We start from the raw sequence: 12,952 nt of genomic DNA, 5'->3' as shown, positions 1-12,952 counted from the left end.
CCTTCAGTGGTTTTCCCGTTTGCAGTTACCACCGACTCAGAAATCTCCATTGTATATTTATGGAGTGACTTTTGGAATTTAAGTAGAGGAGCTTTCATTTTGGGTAAAATTCATCTTGGCAGATTTGACCTCTGCTAGCCTTTGGAGAGGGGTACAGTTTTTCCTTGTTGCCATCTTAACTATTTACTAATTGTCCCCATTTCAGCCGTTAAAAAAATTGCACGAGCCTGATTTCTACATCTTCACTGAAGATACTGAAAGACGTTGCCTGAGAGAGGGCTGAGGGCAGAACCCTTGGTCACGCCGGGATAGATTGTCCTCTAGAACGGGACATCAACCCGTAGTCAGTAACCTTTGGGCGTGGCTATTAAACCAGCTACTAATATCCCATATTGTGCTTCTCTAATTTGTAATCCACCAATGCATCCAGAAGACTGCCATGAGAAAAGATGCGTGCCTTTCTGAAATCCAATGCACTTGGGCCCCCAAATTAGCCCGATTTGCTGTTCTAGTGCCCCTGCTAATGAAGGAAGTCAGGTTTGTGTGATATTTTGCAGGACAGGAGATATGTTATGAATGCATCTGTAAGCAGCATAAATACAGTTTCATAAGGAGCAAGAGTTGCTTGTCAGGAAGAACTGGTATGTGCTTCAGACACGCCAGGGAGCAGAGTCTGTAAAAGAGAACTGACCCAGGGAAGAAATGGGGGGGGGGGGGGTGGCGTCTAAAGGGAATTTGAGTTGATCACAAGCAGTGACTAGGGTAGCAGTTCCTGTGATTTGGGGGGTCCTGGACTGCAAGAATAGATCTTGGGCTAGAACCAAGATTTCCCCCTGGAAAACTAGTCACAAAGGCCTTTGTTTTTCTGGATCTGGAAACTCCAGGCAGGTTCTGAACACCCCAGGCTGTTTGAGCCTCCATGGCTGCTACCTCTGGAATTCCTCTTCTGACGCTGCCTGGTGAACATCTACTCGTCCTTCATTTCCGCTGTAAGTCTTACATCTTCTAACTAGCCTTGCCTGCCACCTCTTCACCTCTAATTCCAGACTTTCTAGGTAGAACTCACTACCTTTCCCACTGTGACCGTTTGTCCTCTGTCTAGATGTATTGTGCACAGTTAAGAACGCAGACTCTGAAGTCCAGTGGAGTCATACTTCAGTTCTGATGTGGCTTCTCATTTTCACCTCTCGAAGTCCCAGTTTCCTCATCTGTAATGTTGAGACAAGAATAAATACTCAGTAGGACTGGCATCCTCATAGCATCAGTAGATCGTGAACACAAAGGACTGGATTAGGTATCTGTTGCTGCATAACAGATGATGCCAAATTTAGTGGCTTAAACCAACAGTAAACATTGTCTCTCGAGGTTTCTGTGGGTCAGGAATTTATGAATGGTTTAGCTGAGTGGTTCTGGCTGGAGGTTTTTTCATGAGGTTACGGTAATCTGAAGGCTTGTCTGAAACTGGGGGCTCTGCTTCTTGGATGGCTGAATCACACAGCTGTTGGCAAAAGCTCTCAGTCCCTCACTGGTTATTGGTGGGAGGCCTCAGTTCTTCTCCATGTGGACCTCACCATAGGGCTTCCTGAGTGTCTTCGCTACATGGCAGCTGGGGATCCTTAAGGAGACTGATTCAAGAGAGAGCGAGGTGGAAGCTGCAATATCATTTATGGCCTAGCTTCAGAAGTCACACACCATTTTCCCCACAAATTCTATTAGTTACATGTATCAGCCCTAAGCAATGTTGAAGGGGACTACATAAGTACATGAACACCAAGAGGTGAGGATCATCGGGGAACATCTTGGAGGCTATTAGTGTTTATCAAAAGTGTATCCTATCCTGGGGCACCTGGGTGGCTCAGTCGGTTGTGTCCGACTCTTGGTTTCGGCTCCGGTCATGATCTCACAGCTCACGAGTTCGATCCCTGCATCAAGCTCTGTGCTGACAGCACAGAGGCTGCTTGGGATTCTCTATCTCCCTCTCTCTCTCTGCCCTCCCCCGCTCTCTCTCTCTCAAAAATAAAGAAAGAAAGAAACATTAAAAAAAAAAAAGCATATCGTATCATAAGGTGGAAACAAACCAAGTGTCCACTGACAGATGAATGGATAAAGAAAATGTGGTATATACAATAGAATAGTATTCAGCCTTAAGTTATGAAAAAAAAAAAAAGGAAAATCTTGCTATTTGCAACAACATGGATGAGCCTGGAGGACACTATGCTAAGTGAAATGAGCCAGGCATAGACAAATATTGCATGATCTCACTTATACATAGAACCTAAAAAAGGAAAAAGTCACCTGCATAGTATCAGAAAGTAGAATGCTGGTTACCAGAGGCTGGAGGAGGGGGGTAGGGGAAAAGAGGGGATATTGATCAATGGGTACAACTTTCAGGTACAAGATGAGTAAGTTCTGGAAACCTAATGTAGAGCATGGTGACTTATAGTTAATAATAATGCATTATATACTTGAAATTTGCTAAGAGTAAATCTAAGTGTTCTCACTATGTACAAAAAATGGTAACTATGGGAGGTGATGGATATATTAACTAGTTTGTGGTAATCACTTCACAATGTATACATGTGTCAAAACATCACATTGTATAATTAACTATGTTTAAAGTTTATTTTTTTTAAAGATTAAAAACATTTTTTTTTTAGTGTTTGTTTATTTTTGAGGGAGACAGAGAGACGGAGCATGAGTGGGGGAGGGGCAGAGAGAGAGGGAGACACAGAATCCAAAGCAGGCCCCAGGCTCCAAGCTGTCAGCATAGAGCCGGACATGGGGCTCAAACTCACCAACCGTGAGATCATGACCTGAGCCGAAGTCAGATGCTTAACCGAATGAGCCAGCCAGGCACCCCAAGAAAGTTTATTTATTTTGAGAGGGAGGGAGAGTGCAAGCAAGCAGGGGAGGGGCAGAGAGAGCGGAAGAGAGAGAGAATCCCAAGCAGGATCTTCACTGTCAGGGCGGAGCCCAATGTGGGGCTCGAACTCACATACCATGAGATTATGACCTCCGGACTAAGTCAGATGCTTATCCAACTGAGCCACTCAGGTGTCCCCACGTTGTATACTTTAAATATATTCAATTTTGGGGGCTCCTGGGTGGCTCAGTCAGTTGGGCGTCCGACTTCGGCTCAGGTCATGATCTCACGGTTTGTGAGTTCAAGCCCCGTGTCGGGCTCTGTGCTGACAGTTCGGAGCCTGGAGCCTGCTTTGGATTCTGTGTCTCCTTCTCTCTCTGCCCCTCCCCAACTTGTGCTGTGCGTCTCTATGTCTCTCAAAAAATAAATAAATGTAAAAAAAAAATTAAAAAATAAATATATCCAATTTTTGTTTGTCAAAAAATAAACAATATTTTTAAAAGCCATATTAGAAGGGCTTGATAAATAGTAGCTGCTGTTACTCACACTCTGTATTCTCTACTAGAAAGTTAACCCCTTGAGGATAGCGACTCTGTCTTGGCTATTTGTATCCCAAGTGCCTAGTGTCAAGCATATTGGTAGGGACATACTAAATGTTGATGGAGAATACCTGAATAAAGCCTTGGAGAGGGTGATTCTAGCGGCAAGTTCAGAGTGATTGGAAGTTACACCCGGATGTTAAGTAGAATTCTGTAACTCAGTCGCGTATCTGGAATTACCAACCTGTATAGAATTAGTAATAACTGATAGTTCCTTCCATTTTTTGCTGTTTGAGTACCAAAGACGTTTGGTACTTAAAGAGCAGGCAGGACAGGTGATACTCTTATGATTCCCTTTGGAAAAGACATCCAAGCAGGAATTTGGTGTGGAGCAATGGTCCCAACCCCGCTGATTTAAAGAGTGAACCTACTGCTGTTTAATTCCCCAGACTGAGTCACACATGGCAACCTCTTTGTACATTTGTCATACTCAAATTCCTATCTTGATGACTCCTGTGTCCCTCTACCAGGCTGAACAGCCTCCCTTTCTAGAAGACTCTGATGCACATTTATTAGAGTTAATTAAAAGGTGCACAGAGAGTTTTATGTCAGAGACCTGCCTGGCTACTCCTGCCCTCTGGAGCAGGAGAGGATCTAACTCTAGCAGGTAATCGATACTCTGGGCAATATTAAGTTTCCAGACATCCAGCTGAAATTGTAAGCCTTGCCCCTACTGCCTGGGCTTGAAAGTTCACTGACTGTCTCTTTCCCACAGACAGAGCCCTCTGTCCCTGCCGGTGCTATGCTTATTTGCCCATCTTCCCAACAAGAAGCCATTCCCATGGGGCTGCACCTTCAGGAGCTCAGAGACAATGACCTGTGAATGAGCAGGTGTCCTTTCAGAGATTTCCCATGTAGATCACATTCCAACTTGTCAGAGGTCCCATTTCTCCCCAGTTCCTTGAACTCTCAGATGAGTGGCTTTAATTGGTTCTTTCTCTCTTTCTTTTGGTTAAGGAGAGTATGGCAAGAAGAGGGAAAATGTGTTTCTATTGGAATGGAAAGAGCTTGGTTGCACTGATCAATATTTTGCCTTTTGGTAATAATAATAATAATAATAATAATAATAATAATAGATCAGGACATGAAAATTGTAGATGGGACATACCATGGAAGAGAGATGATATCTGAATTGTATCTTAAACGAAATCAGGTCCTATAGGACTTTGAAAGGAAATTAAAAATGCTTATTGATTGAGATAAAAAAAAATAACATACTTGAATCTGATATTATTTATCAAGGCCCATTGTAATCCAAAGCAACTGGACTCTGGAATGTCCCCCCATCTTGAGTGAGCTTCTTTTACAGTATTTATTTCACTTTCCCTTAGTATTTAACGAGAAAGAACATTTTTGGTAGAGATAGCATTGGGAAATATGGCCAGTTCAAGAGCTGGGGACTTGTGTATCTGAGGAATTCTTTGGGTGTAGGATCAAGGCGATGTGACTCTGTTGGTTTTCAAATTCTCCCTCTGCATATCTGTGGAAAGAATTGTGTCATTCCTGGTAGAAAATCCAGCCAAAGTATTCCCTTGGAGATAAAAACACAAAATAAGAGTTAAGAAACATTTTTTGGGGGGAGTCAAAAGAATGTTAATGAGACAGTTGATACAAAGAAGTTGAAAATAAAATAAATACTTATGACCAGTTGACAAGTTTGAAAAAAATAAAGAAAATATTGAGATTTCAGAGGGGAAGCAGGGATGGGGCAGAAAGAACTCAATAAGGGGACAATGTGGAACCAAACTGAGGAAGCAGGACTTTTTTTTAAATATTTTTTTAAATGTTTTTATTTATTTTTGAGAGAGAGAGAGAGAGAGTGAGGGAGGGGCAGAGAGAGAGAAGGAGACACAGAGTCTGAAGCAGGCTCCAGGCTCTGAGCTGTCAGCACACAGCCTACCGCGAGACTCAGACTCATGAATGGTGAGATCGTGACCTGAGCTAGTCAGACACTTAACCGACTGAGCCACCAAGGCACTCCAAGGAAGCAGGACTTTTAACCAATGATTATTAGCAAAACAACAAAACAGTTACTGATTGTTTTGAAGAACAAATTATGGTTCTAGGATAAGGGACACAAATCATTCAGTCTTGGGAAGACCATACCATGTTGGACAAACAATGAATTTTATGGACAGTGTCTCTTATTTCCTGTGTGATTAAGAACACTGTTCTTTGGATCATTACATTCAGTTGACAATCATTTGTTGAGCACATACTATATGTCACATTGTTTGGCAAAGTCCTAAATATATTTTTTAAATCCTTATGACAACTCTATGATTGAATATAATTATTACCCTCGTTTTACAGAGGAAACTGAGGTCCAAAGAAATCACCCACTTGCTGAGTGTCAAAGTTAGGAAGCAGTGGGACAAAGCTTTAAACTTAGAAGGTCCTGAAAACTACCATACAAAACTGCCCCTTGATAAGTACACAAGTAACCAAAATGCAAGACAGAAAGTGAAAAGCACTCCACAGGTGATCCAAACAAGCTACAGTGAAGTTCTAACCTCTGGCAAAGGCAGGGAAGGGCTCCCTGGAGTACGGGTAGCATTTGAGTTGGGTCTTAAAATGTGGGCAGGATTTCCTTAAGTGGGCATGAAGGAAAGCATCTTTAAGATGAAAGAGGTAACATGAACCAGCATTCAGAACTGGAAAAGCCAAAGGTATGTTTGGAGAATTTTACAATTCCAGTTTGTTGGGGAAGCCATTCTCCATGGTGGCAGCATATTAGCTGGAGAGGGTTAGAAGTCATCAGGGAGCAGAGTTTCTCACACCATCACGAGCACATGGCAACCTGTGGGTCTGGTTAAATGCAGCTTCTGCTTTAGCAGTCTGTGATGCTGGCCCCCCTGGGATGCCAAGGTGGCTGGGCTTGGACCACACTGAGCATCTGGCCTCTTGAGGGCCTTGCTTTCCTGGCTGAGGGGTGTGGACTTGTTTGGCAAACCCACGACTGCACAGATGGATTCTGAGTGGGGAAATGAGGCTTTAGGAAGATGTTCCATGGTTCTGCAGAGTCCTCCGGGCTTTGGCTCCTTTAGCCCCTAACTTGTAACCCTCAAAACTCACCACCCCATTTCAGTCAGGGTTCAGGCAGGAAAAGAGAAACCACCCTAGTTAGTTTAATGGAGATAATTTCACCCTGGCTTCTGATTGTCACTGATTTGCCAGAACTGCTTAGAAACTGTTCCCCTCCCTCCTCCGGGACCGGCCCGAAGCAAAATCTTTCCTATTCTCTGTGGGTTCAAGAAGGAGATGAAATATTAGCTTGGTCTTGGGCCATTCTGTGGGCCCATCCAGGTAAAGGCTGGGCCCCGTCACCCAGCACACTCTGGATCGCTTTTCCACAATCAGCAGATCTGCTCAGGGAATGAAAAATGCTGTTAATATCGGCCTGAAAAAAACATCATCAGGAAATTAAGTCTGTGGCTTTAAAAAATCCCACACTGCTTTCTGGCGCTGCTGGGTCTCCCATCGGGGATCTCTCCCTCTGCCTGGGGGCCTTCTTCCGGCCTCCTCCCCTCCCTATCTGGCCCTCCCACCCTCTGTCTCCCTTCCCCCAGCCTCCTCTCCTTCCTTTCCTTCTTTCTTTCTCATCCCACAGGACCTCTAGCCTCCTTCTTTCTTCTCACTGAGCTCCTCCTTTGTGGCTTCAGCCTGCCCTTCCTGTCTCTAGGCCTCCAGCTTTTCCTTAGCTCCAAGGAAGCATCTGTCTGTCTCCTTTTCACTTCCCATCAGGGAATCCTAAATGCTGAATAGGCCCTTCAGCCCGGGCCCTGAAGGGGACTTGGCTGAGGCACTGGGGAAGAGGGGAGGGGTGCGGGAACCTGCCAGGGCCATACAGAAGCCCATTGATAGGCAGCCCCTCAACACAGACAATCCAGTCCAGCCTCCATGGCTCCGGGTGGAAAAAGGTGTCCCTTGAGGTGGTGGCCAATATCCCGTACATCGTGAATGACCTCAGTGTCTCTGGCTGGTGGGGGGAACTTCACTCTGTATTCTCCAAATCCTTCAGGCCTATCAGCCCCACCATCCGTGTGAATATATTTGTCTTGAAAATAATTTGTCAGTACATCTCCATCAGCAGCGCTGATTTCATTAATTGGAAGAATTAGCTCTTTGTGACCAATGGAAGAATATGGAGCCAAAACACACGAAACAGTTTTCCCTAGTGACCCAGAGACCCCTGGACGAACTCCTGGGTGCCATGAAAAATGGATCATTTTGCAGAAAGAATATCATTGGATGTTTATTTAACATCACTCTGCACCCCCCACCCCCACCCCCAAAGACCTTCGAATCACTCTCACATCTGGCTTCTTTTCCCCCTTCACTTTTTTTGTGCAAAGCCAGGGCAGGGAGGAAACTTCATCAGTCTGAAAACATCCAGCAGCAAAGTGTAAATTAAATGCGCAGAGAGGCCAGGAGAGGGGAACTCTTACATCCTGGGGGTGGAGGATTAAAGAGACCATGTCTTCATTCCCACTCAGTATGGGCAGAGTTGTTTCTGGACTCTGTGTTTGCCACTAGGATCCGTGTGACCTTGGGTAAGGCATTTAACTCTTTCAAGCCTCAGTTTCCTTACTGGTAAAATGGGGAAACAAACACATACTCATAGGGCTGTTGGAGGGTTAAAGGAGATAATACACATAGAGAATATGGCACATAGTAGACACTTGATTAATGGTTGCTACTGTTATTGTTGCTGGAATCAAAATCAGAGTAGAATGCCCACTGTTCTCATATCTTAGACCCACCATTGCTGGCCCCATTCAGGGAGACAGATGGGCAAAAATATATCCAATGAGGGGAGACAGATGGACGAAAAGGATGATCAAGGGTATCGGATGGAATGACAGGCCAATAGGGTGATGGACAGATGGAACATCTCATGGGGGATGCAGATTTATGGCAGCCCAAAGGAGACACTGAGAGATGGTTGTCCTGTGGGAAGGACAGATGGATGAGGGTCCAATGGGGGAGACAGAGAGATGACAGGCCAAAGTGGAAGACAGATGGATGGCAATTCCATAGTAGAATAGGGGAAGGGGTGGGCAACCTTACGACTAGGGAGAACAGATGGACTCATGCTGATGATGGGGCCCAGGCTTCCTGTTTAGTCTCTATTTCTCAGGCCAGGACATCCCTGAATTCACAAGAACCCCAGGGGCTCCGTGGGCATTTGAGAGGGGGGTGTCACATGACCTGGGAAGACTTTAAGCACCAGGGTCTGTTCGTTCCCACTCCCACAGCCCCTCCCTGGGTGGCCCCACAGATAAAGGCTCAGGCATGATGAGAAGGAGGAGGAGGAGGAGGAAGAGGAGGAGGGAGAAAATATTTTGGAAGAAAAGGGAAGTAAAAACTGACTAAAACTTTTATTTATTTAAAATAAAGGTTGTTATGTTTGACTGTAAACATGCTGGCCCATCCCTCCCTCCCTCCCTCCCTCCCCTTCTTTCAGGGCAGAGGGCTCGGACCACACAGCAAGCTGGGGGCAGGAGGCAGGGAGAAGGCCACAGGGAGGGGTGGGACTAGGGTGCCCCAGGTGTTTGGAGGGGATAGGGACCTAGGAATTCAGTGCTCTGCTGAGCACAGCTGGGCTGGGCTGGTCCTAGACCCACTGGCCCTCAGCTCCTAATCCTTTGGCATATAAACCTGCAATAGTCCATATGGCCTTAACTCCGCAGGCACACACAAGTACAGTCAATGTAGGGATGAGGACGGCACAGATAGGCACACAGACCCTCATAGGTGCCTGCCTCTGTTTCTCTCCTTGTCGGAGACAGACAGCAGTCCTAGAAGAGGTGGGCAGAACTCCAGCTGTGAGTCACATTTTCTATTTGAGCTAAAAATCCTTATCTGCCTTTGTCTTTTTTCTTTCTTTCTTTCTGGTTCCACCTGACTTCCTTTCGTTTCTTCAGTGACTGAGCCGTTTTGGGTGGCCTATAAGAACCTATGAGCTCCCCAGAGAAGGGAGAGACAGGTGTGGATGGATAGAGAAGAATCTGGACTAGAGACAGGTCTGGGGACCCTGTGCTGCAGGTCCTTTGTGAATACATTGCTGTGGCCACCATTGGTGGCCCAGCCAGACGGGGGAAGGACTGTGGTATGCAGGGTCAGGAGCAAATAGGCAGGAAATGTTTGTGATAAGAGGCTTCCTTCTTGCAAGCTCCGCTTATCCAGACCCAGCTGTGGAATAAGGGCAAGGAGCCGTCAGAGGCGGCTGCAAGAGCCAGCCTTTGGGACTGCTGGAAGAAGGGCTGCATTTGCTGGGGTTCCCCAGGGCCTGAAAAAAGGCAGCACTTGGGGATAAAAACGATCCTTGGAACCCAGCCAGGGCTGCCTTCTTTGGGGATCAGGAAGCTCAATCATACTTCATAAGTCCAAATCAATCCCTTAAGCAAAAGAAAAGAAAACAAAACCCCTGGGTTTTGTTAATCCAAGTTGCCCAGAAGGCAGGGCATGTCTAACTACTGCTGGCCCCAGGACATTTCATGCTCTGGGTTGGTCCCAGCTGGAGCCATTCATTAATATTAACCAGTAAAAATGGCAAGTGGAAGAGTGCATCCACAAGGACCAACCTGGAAGCTGTGGGCGAGAATCCATTCCAAGGTAGTCTTCTGCTGGGATCGGTCTCAGGAATGTGCTCCCCGGGCTCCAACTGTCTCCTGTTTGTTCAAGGCCCCATCTGTGGTTGACTTGGACAGCTCACAAAAGAGCTGGAAGTGCTGCAAAGGAGCACCCCATGAGTGGGGGTGAGGCTTTGGGCCTCCTGCTATTGTACCAGTGCACCTTCTTAAGGATTAGCAGCTTCCATCTATCCCTGGGGGCCCTGCACTGTAAATGCCTGTGTAATGCTAATTTGTGGTTGGCAGGAGATTGATTGGGAAGAAGCTGAACAATGGCAAGAGGAGGCTGAGCTCCCTCCAACTTCTGGAGCCTTTGGGGTGTGTGTGTGTGTGTGTGTGTGTGTGTGTGTGTGTGTGTATCTACTAGCGGGAATGTAGCAACAAGGGCACAGAGAGGATGATTGAAGGAGCGATGGGGATTAAGTCACTGACAGCCAATTCAGGGAGGTCCTTTTTTGATGTAAGTGACATCCTGTCCCTTTTGCTGTGTTCTGTTAGAAGCAAGCCTTCAGGTCCAGTCCACACTTAAGTGGAAGGACTTACGCAAGAGGCCAGAATCAATGAGAGCCATTTCAGAAGCTTGCTGGGACACTTAGTGCTGGGTACATAGTAAGTGCTCAGGAAAAGACGTTACCACGTCTAGTGATGTGGTCTGTGAAGTGGGCTACCTGGCCTTCACTGGCCCAGGCCTCCGCTGTTCCATCATCATCCCTCTTGGAATGGCTGGGTTTTCTCTGGAGACTTTTCCTCTAGAACTGTGAGGGTTGTGACTGTCTCTCTGGGTGTGAGCTGGCAGACAGAGGATAGATGCTATCCCACACTCACACTGTCTTCCTAACAGCCTTTTTGTGACTGTGTGTGGTCTTACATTGTGGTCAGTGTACAGATATTTTAATTTCCTGCTCACCTGCTCAGTGGAGGATCTGATTTCTTGTTGCACGTATTTTTTTTTTTTTTTTTCTTCTCCAGCAGCTTGTGGACAGGTATTTTTGTCTGACCATCTGGTAGCCATTCACCTTTATGATGGCTTGAGAAAGGAATTAATTTCACTTGTTTCTTTAGCCATATCTGCCTCCTTTGACAGCAAGTTACCTTTGTCACCTCTTAAAATTCTTACCGTGTCGGTCCTTCTGGTACCTAGGGGGCTCTTTAGATCCCCTAACTTTGTGCAATTGTGTCTCCTTCTTTGGTTTAGCTTCTCACGCCTTTCTTTTCGTATCAAGGTTTTAAATGTCCTAGATATACTTCTAAGGCCGTACTTCTCCCCAGCCACCACCCACTGAGAGTGATGGATTCAGCTTGGCTAGACCAGGCCAAGAGTAAGCAGAAAACGATCAACTGAAAGAGAAAATCTGACCCCTGCCCTGATCCAGTCAGGAGGCTGACTCCTGAGGTCTTTAGCCTCATTCTGGTGGGTAACTGGGGGAGGGCAGAATATGGAGAGATGGAGGAAATTCCTGAGAAAGAATGAGGTGGGTGGAACCTCTTCATGCCCTTCTGGATTTGTATCTCTACCTGTCTCAAGGGCCTACTATCTCCCCAGAGACTTCCTGAAGGTGGAGAAATCAAGGATTGGTATTCTGCTTGACAGATGGGACATTAAGGGCTTCTGTTTAACAGCCTCAGCTCAGCCTACCATGTTCTATTGTATTTTTGTTGGCAAGACAGTGGTTATACACTGGGCTATCTGGCCATAGGATATAAATACTTATAAGAAGTGTCATACTATGCCTTATCTGAAAATGGTGCTGCGTGGAGGGGATGGCTAATGTCCTGGTCAGAATGAAGCCAACATCCGTCTTCTGGGATCTTAAAAGTCCTTCTAGCACCACTCACACTCTAGTTTCTAATTGGTTAATAGACATGGTTGCCATTTCTAGGACCTGTTGCTCTAGTGTAGTGGTCAAGAGTGTGCACTCTGGTCCATTGGGCCTTGATTTGAATCTTAATCCCGTCATTTACTAGCTCTGTGACCTTAGCTATCTTTTCACAGTCCCAGTTTTGACCTCTGTAAAATGGCATATGATGGTTTGATTCTCATAGGGCTGATATGAAGATAATGCAAAGTAATAAATGCAATAGTATGTATAACATAGGGTGCCTGGTACATAATAAGCTCTTAAAGTCTTTTTTTAGTTTTGCTATCTTGGCCCCCAGGACCTTCCAGCAGTTGAAGCCTCCATTTTCAGAGCTTATCATGCCTGTTATTCATCTTACCTGATGGAGACTGTCTTCTTTCTGCCCACCTCCCTTGTGTGTTGGGCATCTGATGACCCTTACATCAATCTCCCTCCTGGACATTCTGTCTCTGAGACCTTGACCCCCCTCTCCCTGCAACCCTACTCCATGCTCCTCTTAGCATGTGAATCAATCTCTAGGTCTTGTCAGCTTCTCACCGTGGAGTGTCCTCTTGGGGCTGAGTGACAGTCCGGCTGGGAGGTCTCCCTCTCTATCATTGATGACCTTATTGCCATTGAGAACCTTACTGAGGCACTGAGGAGAAATGTAACAAGTTCAGACAAGTTGTTATTTGTCATCCCTCTCACCCCCCTCCCCCCATTAATGGAATTTAACTCATTCCCTGAAACACAGAATTGAGTCAATACCCCTTTTGTCTACAGACATAGAGTGGACCTTTCACTTGGCTGGAAAGCTGCTAAAGAAAGTGCTGAGGAGGCCAGATGGGATGTCTTTGGTGGTTGGATCTCTCAGTGTGAGAGGAGGTGAGATGGAGGGGACAGGCAAGTGTCGGTGTGATCTGGGGCTCCACAGTAACTCACCGCCACTTCAGGCCAGAAGCTTCTTCAATTTCTACAGGACAGCCTGGCAAAACAGGACCCCAAGAACAGCTAGTG

General features: G+C 46.0%; 1 long non-coding RNA gene across 1 annotated transcript in view; it reads left to right on the top strand.

Annotated features, from left to right (window-relative positions):
- The window catches only part of LOC132691764 (uncharacterized), a 156,600-nt gene that overhangs the window by 70,410 nt on the left and 73,238 nt on the right, over positions 1–12,952 (top strand). Inside the window, exon 4 of the long non-coding RNA XR_014137404.1 lies at positions 889–989. This is a non-coding gene — a long non-coding RNA (uncharacterized LOC132691764). The remainder of the gene's footprint in view (positions 1–888; positions 990–12,952) is intronic.

Source organism: Panthera onca, chromosome A3 (assembly GCF_046562875.1).
Source record: "Panthera onca isolate mPanOnc1 chromosome A3, mPanOnc1 haplotype 2, whole genome shotgun sequence".
Classification (NCBI taxonomy): Eukaryota; Metazoa; Chordata; class Mammalia; order Carnivora; family Felidae; genus Panthera; species Panthera onca.
This window is presented reverse-complemented; position numbering and strand designations above follow the sequence as displayed.